We start from the raw sequence: 11,368 nt of genomic DNA on the forward strand, positions 1-11,368 counted from the left end.
TAACCTACTTCACTGGCGGCTTTTCCATAACTGAGCAACCTTGAAATTTGCATGTATGTTCCGTTCGCACTGATACCAGTAAGCAAGCAACGCTACAGGGATGTGCGTGCGATGTCTGTATAAAGTAGCTAATTGGTCTCTGCAAACCACAGTGCCATTCCCCTTTTCAGTTGCTTATGGAGGCGCGCAAACTTGCGAACGACGATTGGACGGAACCGGGTGATAACGGCGGACGGTCTAATGTTCTCCTTAGCACTAAGTATACATGTTTCAGTGTGCGAACCTAATTATGGTAGGATGCGCAGATTCAAAATTCATGTGTGACTCGTGGTAAGCAAAAACCAGTGGCCCTAACGCAAGCAACCAGGCTTGACCCTATCTGGGGCAAAATTTATCATAGTCTGCAGTGAACTTGCCGTTCGTGACTATTTGTCCATACGATATTTAAGAGTTGGAACCCTGACCAATTTCAAGTGCATCGATTCAAATGGCAGTTCCGCGGATCGCTTTTCCCCAGATAGGAAAGCTCTCCGAGAGAGCGAAATTTCCGTTATGTCGTGTTTCTAACGTGGGTGCCGTATCACGACGAGCCGAGGTAAACATCCACAACACAACCCCTTGGTACTTTCCCCATAACACACTAAAAATGTGTCATCAACATACTTATGACAACTTCTCAAGTGTATCGGTCCCTTAACTTAACAAGAAACGAACCAAGAGATGGCCACATGCTAAAACCACCTGTTTGGTGATACAGAGTGCCACTGAGCAGGAATTGCATACCCGTGGAGCATCGTAAAAGCTCCTTCAGGTTTGACGCTGGGGTACGCACGAATGGTTCTCTGACATTGCTTGCATTGCATACATGGTCAGTAGTTTCAGGCAGAGCTACAGACATAAAAATCGCGACATTATATATAATATATTATATATATATATTATATATATATATATATTATTGCGTACAGATAATAGTTCTCCAAAAAGGCCATCCTAAACTACTATGTTCACTTTTCCTAATAATTACTGTGGAAGCTGATATGATATCGGAACTGTTTTATTGCTACATTAAGGTTTACCTGGAGTGTTTTATGAATGCTTGGGCGATTCGACAAGAATTAACGCACGGAGTATGTTCACTTTTCCTAATAATTACTGTGGAAGCCGGCATGATATCGGAACTGTTTTATTGCTACATTAAGGTTTACCTGGAGTGTTTTATGAATGCTTGGGCGATTCGACAAGAATTAAATACACGCACGGAGTTTACTCCCTTAACTGACAATGGCTATACAATGTACACCTGTATGAACACGCAGTCATTGCTTTATCGATGGAAACTACTCACAAGCTTGCTGATAACCTTTCAACATACAAGATTTGTTCCATCTCTATTTTTCGAGTTTACCGAAACACTCAAGTTTTTTCAGTTTTATGTCATACTTGTAAGAAATCCCCCAAATATACCGATTTGCAGAATAATTTTGTTGTAACTAAACCCCAAGGTGTGTCTCTGTTCCTGAAAGTAAGATGAAACCTTAGTTGCATGAGGTGTTTAACTCGCACGTTTGTTATGGGTGAGCAGAATTGTGCTGAGGTGCTAATTTCGTTCAATCAAGGTAAAGATTTTCTAAGAAACTCCTGGACTATGGCCTCAGGAAGGAAGGGACTGGTAGTTATCCGCCGAGTGGTTCTCAAAAATCTCATAACTTATATGCCGAGAAACATACTTTGACAGTGCTGTGCGCCAAACTCACCAATACCACCCCTCCCATCAGTACCCATTTTATAAACGGACATCTGGTCTGTAGAGTAACGCAGAGATTGCGTTGTCCAGGATCTAGCATTCTTCGAAGTTTCAACAGACCAGCTTTGAATTGTACAACAGTAAAATTACCTACGAATGGCTACAATTAACAAGAATACAAAAATGCAACTTGAAAGATGCAAAATTGTTCTGTGCTAACATAACCATCTTTGTATGTGCATCGACCACTTCCACGACTGAAACTGTAACAAGTTTTTGCGTCATTGATGTCGTGCTACCCACTTTTTCAAGCCAACACTGTCCACTCATGTTTATTTCTCGAACTTCTGAGAAAAAATGGACAGCTTAAGTTTGTTCCATTTAATCCTATAAGTGTTCGAGCCCTGCAAACGGATATTAGCAAATCCATTCCAAAGCAAACACTTTTAAAGACAAAGCCCAATATCCTTTGTTTTGTGTTTCTGCGGTACTTGGATTTCCGTAATTTCAGAGGTTCAAATGACAACCCTAAGGAATCTGTCATTCTTAAGTGCACGGCAGCCTTGCTGAAGAATTAATGTGTTAAGTTTACGGCATTGTAAGAAGGATCCAATTCTGTGGGATGAAAGGACTGATAAGTACTAGCTACTAACCAGAAACCATGTGATCAAATTATATGAAATGTCACATTAATGATTTCAAATTGTCCAGCGAAACACACTAAAATAAAACGTGGGTGTTGCATGGACTTCTGTGCCCAATCTTGCCAAGCTTACGCTTATTTGCCTACAGAGTTGGCAAAAAATAACAGTGGTACTCGCTTGAATGACGACCAACACTTCCCGGTAAACCCCTAATGACAAGAAATCAATAAATGAAAGATCAACTAGAACGATATCTCACAAACACAAGTCGCCCGATTTTATACGCCGCTCGATCAATCACAACCCAATCCATGTCCTGAAACAAACAATCCTGCGTGGGCATATTGGCTCACACTTGAAACCGGAAGTGTCCGGAAGTGTCATGTTTAAGAGTAATGTAGATTTCAGCGAAACATTCGACCCAAAACGATTTAGCATCTACACAGCTACACAAAGTGATTTTGTCCCTAAACGTAAAACACTTCACAACTAAACTCCACCTGATGCATAAGCCTGTTTAAATTTACAGGCAGATTGCAAGTGAAATGTGCTAGGCTCTGAGCTCACTGTATGGGCTTTCTTCAGTCTAGTTTGGAATAGACTGGACTAGACTTCCAGTGCGCTGTTAGTTATTCTTCACCAAACGGCCAGATAAATTTAGTCAAACTTTTGTCTTAATTCAAGACGAATTTGTTTTCTTGAAACAAACTGTATGGGCACAGATAGCGTAGGCAAAATAAAGCAGATCGACCAAGTCGAGACAAGAACTTCTATTCAAGTTCTTTCATTTAAGTACTCCATACTTTTGTGAGTGATGAAGACATAGAGTGGAAATCTATCTGAGATAGCGAGATCCCTTTTATGTGAATGGATTCGCTTGTTTTTGAAGTCTTGATAAAAAAGGAATATCGCAGTATTTTGGCAAATGCCTAATCATCCGTAGACGTTGGATAAACAGGCTTACATAAGACTATTCTTACAGTGGTTGACTTGTTCAAAAATAAGTAGTTCAACATTATGATCGGTTTGTACATGAAAATGGATTGTCATTCAACGTTGACTGTTTGAGAATGACCAAAAAATCACGCTGTTTTCAAATGGTGGAGGCTGGTACAAACGGATGCACAAGCAGCGGTTCGCTGAGCACCACCAGCCACACAAAGGCATGAGAGTGAGCACTGGGTAAAACTATCCACAGAAAAATAAAGAGTGAAATTTTAACATTTACCGAATCAGGTAAAGCAATAATGTCAATATCTGAACTGTTGCTTCAAAACATCATCACCACTTAGTGAGGGCGATAAAAACAAAACGCAATGGAGAGCTACGTGAATTAATTTTCTTTCTACCCAAAACGAAGTGACGCATGAAACCACCCTATATCTAACTACCAGCTGCGACGTTTGCGCAGACAGAGAATATTTTGTCACCCAATTAATTGCGCACACTGCCTTTCCCGTAATTAAAAGCATTTATTTGAGTGCCGAGTTGTCATTATGTTCCAAATGCACACAAAATTCTATAGTATGAAAGTGGATCGCCAAACACATGCTTAGCACTTTTTCTCAACCAGTTACGAGTTTTCACAGTTGTGCTACGAAGCACATATGGGCTTCTTTTCGAAGTTTCCGGAAATATTTTCTAATTTAGCGTCAGTCCAATGGTAGATGACGGGGAACATTGCTTGTTTGTGGTTGCTAGATTTGTTCACCTTGCATCCATAAAAGCCCTTCTGAAATAAAACCTGTTCTTCTAATGCGCTGATTCTTGCTAGTCCATATTAAATAGAAATCAATGACAGACGCTTTCACTTCGATTGGAGCTAATCCCCGAAATACTGTGACTGGCTAGACATGAATGGAATTGCATCCAGCAAATCCTGCAAATGTACTAACTAAAGCGATGAAAAATGTTCAGCGGTTTGGAATTTTTATTGACCCTACCAAGGCACAAATCCAGGGTAAGCAAACCGCTGACCAGAACACTAATAGTTACTCAGTAACTCTTCGACGCGTCAGGCGAATAACCAACATGGGACTACGCTAATCGTCTAAATACGAACGTGCCGCCGATTCAAAATGTTATAAATCAAGTGCGCCCGATGTACACTAGTGGACCAGTGCAACCAAACACCCGGTAAGGCAAAAGATAGAGCCTAAGATACCGGTATGATCATGACGTTCAAAAGCGGTGAAAGTTAGGGACAGTAAAAATTGAATTCAGTGTCTTTCGTTCGATATTCGTCGGCCAAATAACCGTCTCAGGACATCAGGTTGACTGAAAAAGTATACATTGCTTAACTTGCGCGTTGAGTCGTCCTGGAAGCCTCCTTTTTTCACCTCGTGCAATGAAGTTTTGTTTAGTTTATCAGAAGGTAGCTGATGAAGAACGACTCAAGCTCCGAGGCGCACACTCACAGTTGTGGATCATATTTCGGTCATGTATTAAATGAAACAACAGTTGACGATACAAATGCCGGTGGTATAAGTTTGAAGCATCATCCTGTAAGAGCGTCAGAACAAAGAAACGTAATATCCTTTTCGAACCACTTGTATTGGTTTAACATATCACAGCTTAAGTAAAACTCGGCATGGGCATCATCGAAGACATAACATTAGTGTTCAAAATGGATGCTTCGCTGCAGTACAAACATGAGCAACTTCCTGATTGCAAGACTACATCACAAACGTTTATCGGACAAAACACATGGAGGTGACTGCAAACGGGTGTTCAACCAAGTCAGGATATTTTCCCCTAGTGAATTAGGACAATGTCAAATTCTTCATACGGGGGGTTCTTATTGGTTGTTGATCAGGTGGCTGCTGATCAACAGCCACCTGATCAACAACCAATAAAATCACCCGAACTACAAATAGTTCACCACATTAGCGGGCTCTGTATCACCTCCCCCGCTATATACAGCAAGTTAAGCGACCCGTTGGATGACACTACTTGACGACTGATGTGGTACGAGACTATATTTGAACGTAGGCGTGGGCCGCGCCGAAAAGACAGGAAGATCAGGGTCCTCAAGCAAAGTTGTTGGCACAAAATCCTGACCGCAAGGTTGCAGTATTCGGAAGAAAATGAGGGTCGATTAGCATTTTCAAAAAGCACGTCTCCACACATTCCAATCTCCATTCTGGAGGACCACGATGTCTAACAATTGGTCAGTCTGGTATATTAAAATCTGTTAGTGTCGCCGGTACGCTCCTCAGTAGAACTCAATGGGTCACAGCGTCACTTGAACCTTCGCACATTCCAGTTCCTTATTGATGACGTAGTGTATCTTAAAGATGTGGCATTTGAACAATTTTCAGGTTGAAAACATTCTCTACTGATTAGTTCCAAAAGATGGCATTTGAGTCCAACGTGTATTACGACTTAACTGAAAACTGCGTCATTTTGACCGCGATCGTCATTCATACCGGACATTTTCACATTCACTAAGAGCCGATCATTTCAAAGGGCGCGTATCGAATATCAGCAGTTTTTCGAAGTTAGTATTGAACTCCACGAAAAAAACTTAGTAGCAATTGGCTCTAGGGCATATGGGATCCACCTGAAAGCCAACTAAATGGATTATTACTAATATCTCTCTAAAGAGGGACAAATACGAAGGTGTTCGTTTGGCTTAGAGATCGCCAAAAGTGAGTGTGTTTTACTAGTCCGTTCATGTGGTAGCAGAAGATCAATCGTGAACTTTTGGTGCCGCATTCGTTCGAGCTGAGTACATTGTTTCAACATCTTGGAACAAAATGTGAAATTCGAACTCTATTCTTGGGTCGTGAATGAATTTCTTTGTTTTCGTCCTTGACTTGCACAACACTTGTCATCGATCTGAAGGCGCGAAAGAGAAAATCAACAAACCAACAAATCGTTGTGACCCTAATTTTACTCTATATTATACCGTTCCGCTTGAGGCTTAAACATGAGCATTAAATAGCTGGTAATATTTCACAAACTGGTGCTTTGTAGTGCTTTCCAGAGAAATTTACATGAATATTTACAAAGTATTTTGATAAACATAAAAAAGTAACCCAATCAGACAAGTACCATTCAATTAGGCAACAAACGACGTGCATTATCGTACAATAATGTTAGAGCTATCACAAATTCGTAAAATAATGGTACGAAGGGTTTTGTTTATGCAGAATTCATCTAAAGTAGTACTGGCAATCCGGACGCGTGCAATCCTGCTTGATTTCTGCTTACCAGAGTAATGGAGGTTGTGGGCTCACAGGTTCAACACATTGATTTTGAGTCCGTTCCACTTTGTGCTTGAAACAGGCAAGATTCTCCTTTCTGATTTTTTTAAAAAAAACGTAAACCCCTACCGTCCTGCTTCTGTACGGGACGTTTAAATTAGATAAATTTGACGGATGGAGTGGCAGTGGTTTGAACGTTCACGCAGAGGGACGGAGAAGAGAAATGGTGCACTGCAGACACCCACATCCCACACATCCTCCCATTAGTCGTTGATCCATCAAGACGAAAAGTTGAAATCCCTTTTCTGTTTTTATTTTTGTAATTTGAGACAAATTTAGCAGCCCAGTGAGTTTCATGAGAAATATTTTGTTAGAACCGCACCCGCCACTAAGAACTTGATATGATTTGATACAGTTAATGGGAACTTATAATTCACAACCTTGTGCTCTTTCAGAAAACTATGGCACCCGGTTTCTGATACCTAAAATAAGTCATCTTATTGTTACGCCATGTCTATCGATGTACTGCAAATAGCCTGTGACAAAACGGATTCGTCTACATCGAGTTTCCTTTCATTCGTAACTATTTAGACGAATCCCAACAAACAAATGATTACCGGCTCAGGAACACCCACCGTCTTTATACTCACATGGTCTGATTTTCGGACAGGAAGCCTCCGTCAATTAATTTGCGTTTCCTCGTTTGTTTGATGGATTGATCTGATTTCTACATCACTAGGGAAATATTTCTACATAATCTTTTCAGCTGATACATTCTCTCAAAATATTAATATAAATAAACGGACTTTTGGAATTCATGTTAAACACAACAGGCCTTGTGACACACTAGTTTTTACCGTCGAAAATTTTTTTCTAATAAGGAGCAGTAGGCAACACTTTCCTCTGAACAAGAAGCAGTCTTAAATTTCTAAATAACATGTTAATCCGACCGGAAATTATTATGATGATACAAAAAAGCAATTTTTTGGATCAGATATTCCGTTGTTTTCGCAGACTAAACTGAAGGAAGTGAAATATTTTGCGGGAATTGGAATCCTTAAATGTCATCAGTTATTTTCCCAACTTGGATCAGTTAGGATGTCTTCCTTAAGTTTAAAGTTGAGAAGTTCTTACTGAAGGAAGTCTCTCCAAACATATTTTGGCTTAAAGGATTTTCCCGGCTACCCAAATTAAAACTAGTTTCACCTGCAAGGGTCTAGAGCCCTAAAAATGGCATTTGTCTATGTTATCATGAAGCAGTAGATAAAGTGTAATTAGATGTTACATCATACTTCACCAAATACATCTTTATCTAGGAAAACTCACCAAGATAAGCGGCAAGGTGCAGAGGTATGAATTGCGCCAAAATTTCGGACTCCAAAGAAACCATCTACTTTGATTCATATCGCATAATTATTTGAAATCCGGCTTCCGGATTTTCCTTTGAGATGGCAAAATATCAACGAGATGAGCTGTTTTGTCATCTAATCAGACCTAAATATGCAATCTTAAGTAAACACTCTTTATAATTTATCATAATTTTGAGTGGTAGACCAGGTTATTTGTGGTTGTTGGCAGGCTAACCCGAATGACGCTTTTTGGATCTTGGACACATTACTTGTACTGCCTAAATGACTAATACTTATGCCGCACACTAGTTCCTAGCATCAGAATTGTCCAAAACGGTAAGTAGGTATCACTTGCAAGAAGACAGCGAGTGAGCTTCCATGCGCAAGCAAATTTCATGTCTTTAGGTGCATCAAGAACTCAACTCTCGATGGATATAAATTCTCGGCAAACTCATTGCTTGCGAAGAAAACTTTTTCAGATGGAATACTTTGCGTTACAGAAGAACAAAGCCTACTGTGTTAACGGGAATAATGCACTGAAAAAAGTTGGAAATCGTACATCTCCCAAATACTGCTGTTTACGGAAGGTTAACAACTTCAGTGGTGAAAATACGAAGGCAAATTATGTGAACGGAACCCAGCTGATAGTAAGAGCAATTGGAACCGGATAAAACTCTAGTTGGATGCTCTCTGTATCGATTTGCTCTTTGATTTCCCAGTCAATTACACGAAAATGTCTTTAATTACTGTTCGTTTTTGTTACAGCTAGATGATTACTTTTAAACGATCACGTAAAATCACGTAAATCACGTCCGAACGCTCTACTTCTTTTAGTATTTTGTCAGCAGTCAGTCGCAGTCATACAAAGAACCAAAGTCAGGCAATGATTTTGCTCCATTTGAGCGGAAGTGAGCATAGCTCACTAAATAAATGCAGTTCAGCCACGAAACATTCAAGAACTAAATCCTTTAGAGGTGACTTATATGTGCTGTGATCTTTCCAGGTTCCCAGTTTCAAACAAAATGGTCTGTTTCTTTTAGTCTTTTCCAGGAAATCAATTGTTTTTTTCTCAAAATTGTCTTAATCCTCTAAAAAAGTGATCATAAAATTATTTCACATATTGTTTCAGTACTGACGTGCACGTTGTGGTCAGATATGACCACATGAACTTTTCACTATTTACTATGTTAGAATAGTCTATTTAAAAGTCAAATGGTGAACACGTGAACAAAAGAGCAGCACATCCGGCCTGCAAGCACAACTTAACCGTGTCGACTCATGGTGCAGGTACTGAAAGTGTCCTTATTTCAGGCAGATGAAGTGATCAAAAACTCACGTTATTTTTTGTTTATACGCCCAAGGATATCTGAATGCTGTCCCATTTTGTGACAAATACACGATTGAACTTACGGAATTCACACTTTGCATTCAAACAAATGCTAGTGGGACTAACATCAATGTGTTTTAGGATATCTGGCTACAAAGTAAAAACTTCAACTTGGCTGTGCTTTGGCTACGTCGTTACTTTCGTGGAAGTCATCGATGCCGTTAAATGGCTCCTTCCTATTCTCTCGTAGAAGAACTATCAACCGATGTAGATGTAATACACTACTCGAAGCTTGCTCAAACCTCAGCTAAATATCATCAAGCACTGAATTTCGCGGGTTGTTTTCCGTTAGGGACCCTGAATTTGATTGTCAAACAGATTGTATACATCTGATTTTTTATGGAAGTAACTACAATTTTCCTTTTTTGTGTCTGAGATGTTTGTCCAAGCTACGTATTCCACAAAACACTGTTTCAAATGTGAAACGTGCTACAAACTTATGGTAGAATTCAGCGGATTTATCGCTCTGTACACTAATTGATCTATTCATTTCTTCAAACCCTTTCGTAATAAATAAGTTTGTAGTATCATACTAGGAGCATATATCATGCAGAAATTTCACTTCTCCATAGTTCTGAAACGATACACACAATTTAAATGTGTGCTCAATGAGAGGGAATTTTTTTCAGAGTGGACTGGTCCATAATATGTCAAAATGATCGTAATCAGTACCTTTGACCCGTATATGTACCGCTTGTGTACTCAGTTCAGGCGTTATTTTGCCCAAAAGTTAACTCATTTTCATCGATTCTGGGGGAACTGAGTTTTTTTTTGCAAGACTGCAGTTCCGTTACCGACTGGTTTTACGAAGGTAAATAGACTTCCAAATTGTCCTTAGCCGAGAGCAAATTTCAAGCTCATTATTCCGTCTGATCACATAGGTTTTGCTTCATTTGATCCATTGCTTCGACTATCCACACCAACCCAATTCCTGTCCGGACATCAAAAATATGTCACAAACAATTTACTTCCATCCAAAAATTACTGAGTGCTTTCTGGTAGACTGATCGTTTGAAGGCAAAATCACACAGATCGATTGACTGTTGTGCGAGAATTCCGGCGAAATATTCCCAGTCCGATGGTGCGAATTTTTGTCTGCTCATATGTGACGATTTGAAAGTGTTCAGGTCGTGCTAATGGAGTAACGACGTCGTAATTCACTTGCATATTAAATGCTTTTTACGACCACGGATATGCATCGCTGGTCGTTTGCTAGCCCAACGTTTCGGACGATAATGTTTGAAGTGCCCATTTATCAACCATGCTTCTTCTATTTGAATTTTCTGGAAACTAAAACACAAGATTATGAAATCCTGTTTAACTGAGTGTGAAAGCTGACCCCAACAGATCACATTATTGTAAATAATATGCTCAGAACGTAAAAAATGCCTCTAAGTACACGTTCATTAGGTTATAGAAATTTTCTGGCCAGAAAACATAGTCTTCTTTGTTACTCATGACTGAATTGCGCCTACAACGCATCACTCCATTTGGTGCAGATGCTCAGATTTGCCTGGTAACCAGTTCCAAGATATAACACGGTTTCCGGGAGATGGCTTTACGGTTCGTCCGTCGACTCACTTGTCTTTTTGCAGGGCTTCAGTATAGCAGAAGAATCAGCACCGCCTGATTTGTTCAATTTCATTAGGAGCTAAGGTGCATTTGCGGTTTGGTGGCTTCGAGATTTCTGATAGGATAAATAGATTTCGGACCAACCTAGATTAGCACATCGCCTGGTTGTAAATACACCTTATTTTATCTGTGTTCGTGACCTCAAAACTGAATTGTGCAGTGAAGTGTGCTCTCAGACTACCTATGCGGTATATCGAGCTGGCACACAGCTGAGTTAACCAAATGAACGACCTCCGGACATTTCTTGTTTGTTGGGTTCACTTTTATTTTTTCAACACTTTTCCTTACTTTTTTATATCCCTTCGGTCTTTCGGAACTACAAACTCCCCAGGTTTTAGCTGACACTAAATTGCATCTAATTTTGCATTATGCGTCTGTGGCCGAAACTGAGAGGGAGCTTT

Source organism: Opisthorchis viverrini (genome assembly GCF_000715545.1).
Source record: "Opisthorchis viverrini unplaced genomic scaffold opera_v5_238, whole genome shotgun sequence".
NCBI classification, from domain to species: Eukaryota; Metazoa; Platyhelminthes; class Trematoda; order Opisthorchiida; family Opisthorchiidae; genus Opisthorchis; species Opisthorchis viverrini.